General features: G+C 49.0%; 1 long non-coding RNA gene across 1 annotated transcript; it reads right to left on the reverse strand.

Moving 5' to 3' along the window:
- Window positions 1–3,857: 3,857 nt before the first annotated feature.
- Window positions 3,858–8,402, reverse strand: LOC308342071. Its single transcript, XR_013966745.1, has 3 exons — window positions 8,081–8,402; window positions 6,343–6,476; window positions 3,858–4,307 (listed from the first exon to the last, which is right to left on the reverse strand). It is a non-coding gene; the product is annotated as an uncharacterized lncRNA (long non-coding RNA).
- Between the last annotated feature and the right edge of the window lie 638 nt (window positions 8,403–9,040).

Raw genomic sequence — 9,040 nt, forward strand, 5'->3', positions numbered from 1 at the left:
GACTTATACATTAATGTTCATTGCAGTTTTATTTGTAATATCCAAAATGCAGGAACAACCAAATGTGCATCAAATTTGGAACAGATAAAAAAATGTTGTACTATCCCTCTGATGAAATATAACTCAGCAATAAAAAGGAAGGGGCTCTAGGGGCGCCTGGGTGGCTCAGTGGGTTAAAGCCTCTGCCTTCGGCTCAGGTCATGATCTCAGGGTCCTGGGATCAAGCCCCACATCGGGCTCTCTGCTCAGCAGGGAGCTGCTTCCTCTTCTCTCTCTGCCTGCCTCTCTGCCTACTTATGATCTCTGTCTGTCAAATAAATAAATAAAATCTTTAAAAAAAAAAAAAGGAAAGAATTCTTGAAATACACAAACAGCATGGATGAATCTCAAAATAAGAGTGAAGAAAAGCAGATCAAACAAAGGGGAAAGGTGTATGCCATATAATCCCATTTATATAAAATTCTAGAAAATGAGGGACATCTGGGTGGCTCAGTTGTTTAAGCGACTGCCTTCAGCTCAGGTTATGATCCTGGAGGGATCGAGCTCCGCACTGGGATCCCTGCTCAGCAGTTTCGGCTCAAATTGTGATCTCAGGGTTGTGAAATCAAGCCCCACATGAAGCTCCACTCTTGGCATGGAGTCTGCTTGGGATTCTCTCTCCCTGTCTCTATACCCCCTCTTCTCCGCCCCCAACTCTTTCTCAAATAAATAAATAAATAATTTTTTTTAAAAAGTATATGCCATTTTTTTAAAAGGATGATTAGACAAACAGAATTTGGTGGTCCATCATAAGTACGCTCCACATAACAGTTTCTTTCTGTTACTTTGACATTAAATTCTGGGAGATTCTGGACCAGAGGAAGGAAGACTATGAAAGGAAGATTCCTATTGAGACTTAAGACATAAGAGAATGAGCTACAGTTCTAGCCCCAGCTTCTGGTTCATGTGCTTCTCAAGCACCAGCCAAGTTTCCATCTCTGGTCCCAATTCCATACAGTGAACACACCCCATCAGCACAATCCCAGTAAAATCCCCATCTACTACCCATCCACAGCACCTGAGACTTTGCATCCCACCCTCAGCCCCGCCTTCCAGACCACACCTTGTCCTTAAACCCTGCCAGCTCTTGAGTCCAGCCCATTGGCCAAGTTTCTAGTGAGGTCTGTGCCGACCTGGCCCACTGGGTCATTTCACTTTTCCTGACCTTTCCAACAGAGTGAGAAAAACTCTCATGTATCTGCATTCACACTGAAAACTTGCTGAAGAACTTTCCTCAGAATTTTAGGTAGCATCAATGGGACTTTCTCTCCCAACACCCCTTCCAAAGGTGGGGTTCAGTCTACTCCCTTTTGCAGTCGCCTGCTCCTTATCAACAGCAATGCCCATTCCTTTGGGCAACACTCTGAAATCTTCCTATATGAAAGGTTGAAATATATAAAGGCATCATGAAGGAATTCTAGAAGGCTTGGGTAGGATTATTCTAAGAATTTTATCCAACCACTTCAAGAAATTTCTTCTGTTGACCTTTAGGATTACTACTGAAACTGCGAAGGCTTTTGCTGATTTATCCCAGAATATCATCCTTGTCAGTGCACGGTCATGTAGCATTATTGCCAATGCAAAGGGGTTTATTCTTTTCTTTTCTTTTTTTTTTTTTTCCCTCTGACTGACTCAAAGTGGGATACCAGGACTAAGTTAGAAATAAGCCTGATAAGAATGAGAAGATTTAAGGATTATAACTGGTTCTCATAAACTCAGTTCAGGAGAGCTAGGGGAAGTGACTCTCATCTTCCAACATGTCCTCAGGCAGAAGCCTGAGCACAGAATGTACAAACCATCCTCCATGTCGAGGTGAGATTTTTTCTGAGAAGGAGAGAGAGAGAGAGAGAGAGAGAGAGTGTGTGTGTGTGTGTGTGTGTGTGTGATGGGTCTGTGTGAAGTATGCTTGGGTTAGCCAAGCTTGATCAATGGAAGCTGTGCTAACTGGAATAGAGAGATGCTGATGAACCAAGGGAATATGTGAGAGAAGAGGGACGGGGCATAGAAAATGTCAAAGGTTAGCTAAGTTGAATTCTGGGATAATGAGACTAGGGCTATCCTGTTGCCCAAAATCCTTACCTCTTGGGTTCCTGGAGCAGAATTTGCAAAAACAGACTGCAGAATAGCCTTTTCTCCAGCCAGAATTCTTAGTAGGCAGTCATGTGGGGGTAATTGCCCCTTTGTCTGGCTCCCACTCCCTCCTCGAGCTCAGCCCCTCGGACTTCTGCCTGAATGGAGAGAACTATGGCTGTGGCTGGAGCTTGGTGAAGTCAGCAGGGTCAGGGAGAGGGAGCCCCACTCACAGAGCCACTGTGGTTCTGACAAAGCCCCAGGGGTCTTACCTTTCCCTGCGTGGAAAAAGACAGGAAGGAACCCGGAAGTGACTGATGTCTTGCTGATGTCAGGCACTAGGCTGGGTGATTTCCCCTTTAATAGCTAACCTAACTCTTACAATGCCCCAGGAGACGGGACTTCTAACCCCATTTTCACAGAATAAGGGGCCACGGAGAATAATTTAGAGAGTATTAAGCCTTACAAAGGTTAAACAAGTGGCAGGAACTTCACAGCTAACTCCATGGTGAGCTGTTGTTTCCACACCTGTCCGAGTGTGGGAGCGGACTCCTCGGTGGTGGGGGAACTTAAAGCTACTGCACGAGGTCCGATATACTTCATTATGACAGTCAGGTACCCAGTGATGAATGACAGCCAGGTCTTCCGGAAGGACAGAGAGGGAGAGACCTTAATTCTGCCTGCCTCAGGCCACTGGGGTACTTTGGCGTGGAGCCCCTCGTTTTCAAATGATTTACAAGAAAATAAGATCAAGTTGACTTCTTTTGTTATGGACTCATTTCTTTTTTTTTCGTTTTTTTGAGAGGTTATTATAGACCAAGATTTTAAGATGTTTCATTCCAGTCCGGAAGCCAATGAAATAAAAATAGAAAAAGCAAAACTGACTAACAAATAAAGGAAATTAATTTAATAACAGATTTTGCTCAGTCTCTTGGGGCCTGCCCCAACGAGAATCCCCAAATACTTTTGGAGTGAGAACATGGCCGCTGCTGAGTACAAAGCCCTTTGATTATGGCTACAGAAGACAGAAACTATTATAGGGGTAACCAACACTGGCACCAGCTAAACTACACTTCCCAGCCTCCCTTGCAATAGGGCGGGGGAGTGGGGAGGGCCAAGGTCCAGCATCAGTCCTGCTCTGGTCAGTGGAAAATGAGCAGACCTGATATGTGCCAATTCCAGGTCATAAAACCGTGTGCAATCCCACATGTGCTTTTCTCTTCCCAGCTGGTTGGAATGAGTCAACTCTGGGGTCTGTCTTGGGAGCCTCGAGATGCAAGGGGCCCAGGCCCTTGACTCGTTGTGGAGGAGGGCCGCCCAACAGCCTTGGGCTGTTATGTATCAAGATAGAAACTTTTAGTATGTAAAGCTGCTAAGATGTGGGGCTTTCGCTGTGACAACAGCTAACATGCCTTTAGTTAATACACCAGAGCTCTTGTTCTGCACAACTTCCCAGAGATCATGATGTGAGCTCCAAAGCACCAGAGCCCCAAGAATGGAAAGTACCCTCCCAGGGAGCCAGGCCTCTCTACCTCTGAGTCTCCAGAACTTTCCTCACCTTCAACGCATGCTCCACCTACAGGAAGTGTGGAGAAATTGGGGGAAACATTTTCTGTATATGAGTTAGAAAGCAGAATTCAGTTGTGACACCCAGAATATACTTCATTGGAGGATAAAGTCATGAAAGAGAACATTTGTTTTCAGACCGACTGGGGGAGAAAACCAAAGTAAGTGAGCAAAACAAGAGTGAACGATAAAGGTTTTTCCGTTGTTTTATTGCAATAAATAAAAAGTAAGCAAAACAATCAGAAATCCTAGAAAACTTGCTTTTGTGACTATAAAAGACTAAGGTGTATCTGGAATCCATTGTTTGGGTGCAATGTGACATTTTAAACTACTTGACAGCGTTTAAGACAGTTTTACCTTGAAACACATTACATTCACCCTTCCTACAAATGTGTTTAGTCTGGTAAACACTACCTGTAATTATCCTAGCGACAAGTCAGTAGCGTTTGGGTTTCTGTCAAATACTACAGATTTCCACGGTGTAGCACTACATTTAACGAGGATTATTAAATTGGTATCCTTCTTATTCCATGACAGAGGTGAAGTCTGCGGTTGGAAGGAAGTCTCAGCCGCAGTTAGGGGATGAAAGTGTGCACGTGAAAGGTGTGTCTTCTCCAAGAACATAAGAAATCCTGCAAGAGAAGGAAGCAATGAGGCGACAACTTGAGAGGAAGGGATTTATACCAAGACCTTCGGTGGCCAGCTAGTGCAAGGCTCTCTGAAGGCTGGATCGGTGTGTGGAACGTGGGCAACCAGGAATTATCACCGGAGCATAATTTCTGTTAGTCAGGGTACAGAAAGAGAAGGTCAGCATGCACTCATGCACCTGCCCAAGTACAAGGAAGCCACGAGAAGGTCTGAATACCCTATCTGTGCAGAGCCCAAAGACGTGTAAAAACAAATTGCTTCCCCTTACAGCACACGGAGAAGACCCCCAAAGGTGACATACTGGACCTTCGGAGCCAAAAGCCCGCATGAGAGGACGTGCGCTCTGTTCCACGTATCCTTAAAATGCTGCAATCTGCGTGTAGCTAGCCCTTTAAAAACAGCTCCAGGCCAGCTCAAACTCATCGGCAGAACTATTCAGTTTGTTTTAGCAACTGCTTCCCGTGCCCTGGTCTCCCATTACTTCATCTGCATTCCCCAGATGCTGACCCCGTCCCCCTCTAAGCCCACAGCGTTCCCCCCCCACACACACCCCCCCCCCCACACGGCTTTCATAATCTCCTAGGGAACTCCCCGTACTGAGCCCTGGCGGCCCCACAGGATTCCACCTCTTGGGTCACGGGCGGAACCTGATGCCCTTCCCCAGCTTCTCGGGTTGCAATCCTACCTGCCCCAGATTTCGGGCCTGCGTCAGAGGCTGCTACAGGAGGAGGCAGGGAGGTGACCCTGTTTGGTCCTGCCGGGGCTGAACTCCTCCGCGCAATTTCAGCCAGCCAAGAATAGTCCTGACGGCAAAGGTCGCTTAGTACGGTTGCCCTGAGAGGGCTGTGAGGCCAGGACTGCCAGAGTCTCTGACCCTTGGCTCAAAGCCCTAGGTCAGTGGTCTTTGCGTGACCGGTGAGTCACCGACATGTCCTTCATACTCGCTGCCACTGTGGAGTAGCAGGCTTCAGGGACATAGTCGGAGCAACTTCGGATGCAAGAGACAGAAGGCTGATTCGAACGAGCTTAAAATAGTTTATTGGCTCGGAGCTAAAACGGAGTCCAGAGCAGTGGCGGGACTTAGGGCTGCATCCAGAGATGGTTCAAATGCTATCGCTGGGGATCGATCTCTCTCTCTCTCTCTCTCTCTCCCCCTGTCTTGGAAAGAGTGAATGCGCACGACAAGCAGGATGTCTGTGAGGGGACATGACTTACATCCCAACACTTAGCAACTCAAGAGAGGCGGCCAGTCTATCCCAACAGCTCCAGGAGAAAATGTCTGGAGAGAATTCCCATTGGCCCAGTCGGGTATCTCTGAGCCAATCAGCGATCAGCCAGACCTGAACCCACAAACCCACCCGGGTGGCTAAGGTGGGGGCTGTGCTCCAAACCTATGGAAGGGTTTATTCTGAAGAAAATGGGGCTTGCCAGTTGCCTTCACTTTGCTATGACCAGTTGTCATTTTCAGACTTTGCCTTAGCTGCCATGGATAACTTCTTCTTCCTCCTTGAAACATGGCGTCTACCATCCAGTGACCCCGTTCTCCTGGTTTACCTTTTCACTGGGCCCTTTATTCCCAGCCTTTTTTCCCCTGGCCTTCCTCATCCCCCTGGTCTCCTCACGCTGCAGCCCCAAAGCTCAGGCCCGACCTCTCTCTCTTTCTCTCTCTCTCCTCTGCCTTCAGTCCATGCTCCGCTGGTAATCTCATTCTGTCTTGTGATCTTATATAGCATCTATATAGTGGACGCCAGATTCATACCTGAGTGCTTCCTCTCCAGAGCCCCAGACTCCACTTGGAGTGCCCCCCACCCCAACGTGGATGACCAACAAGCATCTCAAATACACAGTTCCAGCCCTGAGCTTCTGATGGGACCCCCAGCGTCTTCTCCTTGCCTTTCATGCAACAGTTGCTGAGACCAAATGACTCAGAAATATCTTTGTCTCCACTCCTGCTCACGTGCCACACCAGGCAATCAGCAAATCATGGCATCTCACCTTTGAGGATAGACTCTTACTCACCTCCTCCACCATTGTCAGTCTGGGCCAAGTCATAGCATGCCTCACCAGTACCATCACCACCACCTCCTAATTGCGCGCCCGTCCCTGTCTTGTTCCTCTTTCTGTGTTCACTCAGCTCAGCAGTCAGAGCAAACCTATTAGCATAATCAGACGACGACTTCCTCTGGTCAGCACCCTGAAGTGACCCTCGGCTCACTCAAGATAAAACTCTTAGAGTAGTCTGCAAAGCCCTACACAGTCTCCCTGCGCACCACCCCCCATTTCCTCCCTGTTAGTCGACTGCCCTACCCCAGTCCACCAGTTCCAGCCACACCAACTCCCTTGCATTCCTCTCATTCACCAAGCAAGATTATGCCTCAGGGCCTTTGCACTTGCCCTTCCCTCTATCTGGAGTCCTCTTTCCCCAGATGTCTACATGGCTTCCTTACTCATGTCCATCAGATTTTTAATTCAATATCCCTTTTCCGTGAGACCTTCACTGACCACCCCAATCTAGAACTGCAAATCCCTTCCTGACTCAAATTTGTCTTCCTTCACCGCTTTGCTTTTTCTCCATAGTAGTGAATATATTCTAACACGCCTATTTTTAAAATACACTTTTAATTTATTTATTTCATTTAATTTTCCCTTATTTATTTTAGCCCCTGTTTCCCCAGCACTAGACTCTGCTGGAGGAAGGGTTTTGTCTGTGTGTTCAGTGCTCTGACCCCATCACTAGTACTGCTAGGATAACTCCTCCAGCCATCGGAGGAGCAAATAAAATGGAGTGACTTTCTCAGTCCTCCAATCTGGCCCCCATGGGCGTGTGGTAACCTTCAAGCTCCCCTCTTGTCTCACCCTCTGAGTCTCCTTGGCCAATTGTCCACATGCAGGGACCAGGAAGCAGCACAGAATTACTACCCAGGCAGAGGCAAAATGGCTGCCTGTGACTGGGAAAGAAGAGGCCAGACCCCAGAGGGGCATGCGTGAGGGTTGGGCAGCAGGGAAAATGTGGTGGGTTGTGACATTCCAGTCATGGGAGGGGGCCCCGTGGGCAGCAGCTAGACCGGCCCCGGCGTCAGGGCCTGCAGTCGTGGGTGGGAAGATGCATGGCCTCAGTCCTTTTTTAGGCCAGTACAGAGCAGTTGCCAGGTCCAAGCAGGGCAGACAAGGGGACAGAAATCATGAGACACGCTGAGGTCAAAATGGATGGGGGCCAGAACACAGTGCCCGGGAAGCTCTGCCACAGAGGCAGGCAATCTGTCACCCTTCCCAGCCAGGGTTGAGGTGAGCTCTTTGAAGACACCAGGCTCTCCCTGCAGGGCTGCGCCTTCTCTTACCTTAAAGGGTCGGCTCCTTTTTTCTTTCACTTGGCAGCCTGGACCTCTTCAGACAGAACCACAGTTACTGGTCCGGCCACCCCAGGAGGGCCGCCTCCACTGGCCTGGTCATACCCATGAGATGCCTCCCTCAGCTGCCCCCAGTCCACTCACTGCTTGAAGGAGACCCACCTCCCAGCTCCCCAACACCCGCCGCAATTTTTGTTAGCATTGTAGAATGCAAAGGTACCTGAGAGACCCTCCCAGTCCAAGAGCCTCATTTTATCCGTGGGAAACCTGAGGCCCTGGGGGTTGAGCTAGCTGCAAGGGCAGGGCCCAGGAAGGATGTTCAAATGAGGGCTCCTTACACAAGACCGTGCTGTCGAAAGCGGCCTCCATCCCATGCTGGGCTAATCACAGGCCAGGCCTGGGTACTTTACCTGGGAATTCGAAGCTCTCTAACGCTCCAAGAGTTTGCAGCGTGAGGGGTCAAATAGCACAGCCGCTCTCTCTCTTCTCTCTGCTCCCCATTTTGTGATGGGATCGGGTGAGGTCACTCCTCTGCCTGATGAAAATCTCGGCCCTCGCCAAGCTGCTGCTCTCTCTAAGCTCATTATCTGACTGGCTCATACTTTCCCATGGGTTGCAGGGAGGAGGAAAGGTAATTAAGTGTTTTGCTTAAATGGCCTTTTCAGTTGACAGAAATAGCTGCCCAGGGATGTGGTGGCCGCTCCTTCCCCATTCTCTCCCTGTGACTGTGGTGGGGGAGGGCGGGGAACAGCAGGCTGAGTGCAGGCACTGGGGGGGGCGGGCAGGGAGGGAACCAATGACAGTGCAAAGGCCAAAGGGACCAAGGCTGCCGCCCTCCCCCAGATAATTCTGAAATTGGATCATTGGCAGGCAGATAATGGAGAAGGGGAAAATAAGCCCAGGTCGGCCGTCCTCCCCTGGTGGAAGGAAAGCCTTCCATTCCCATGTCTGCGTGTTTTGGGGTGTCACATGTGATCAGGCCCACAAGAACCAAGGCTCTTCTCCTGCCTCAAATGGGCCTCTGTGGGACCAGCATCCTGTGTCTAAATCTTTTCAGTGGTGATGGGTCATGTTCCTTTACAGCGCCAAGTAGTCACTGCTGCTTAGAGAATGAGTTATTTTGGGAGAAACGATACTGCTCTTTGGAGACCTTGTAGGCAGGGGGATGGGACAGGAGCCACAGGCCGGGTACAAGGGTGCATCTCCCCAGACTCCTGTCCTTCGGTCCACAATGGCCTCAGGCTTCAGAAGAAGGAGCAGAATACACGTTTCCATACAGAGAAGAATCTGGATGCCAAAGAGGTCATTATCCAAACATACAAAGCAAGAAAGAAAGGGAGAGTGGAAGCAGGGAAAAAAGAAAACAAAGT

The sequence above is a fragment of the Martes martes genome, assembly GCF_963455335.1.
Source record: "Martes martes genome assembly, chromosome: 4".
Taxonomy (NCBI): Eukaryota; Metazoa; Chordata; class Mammalia; order Carnivora; family Mustelidae; genus Martes; species Martes martes.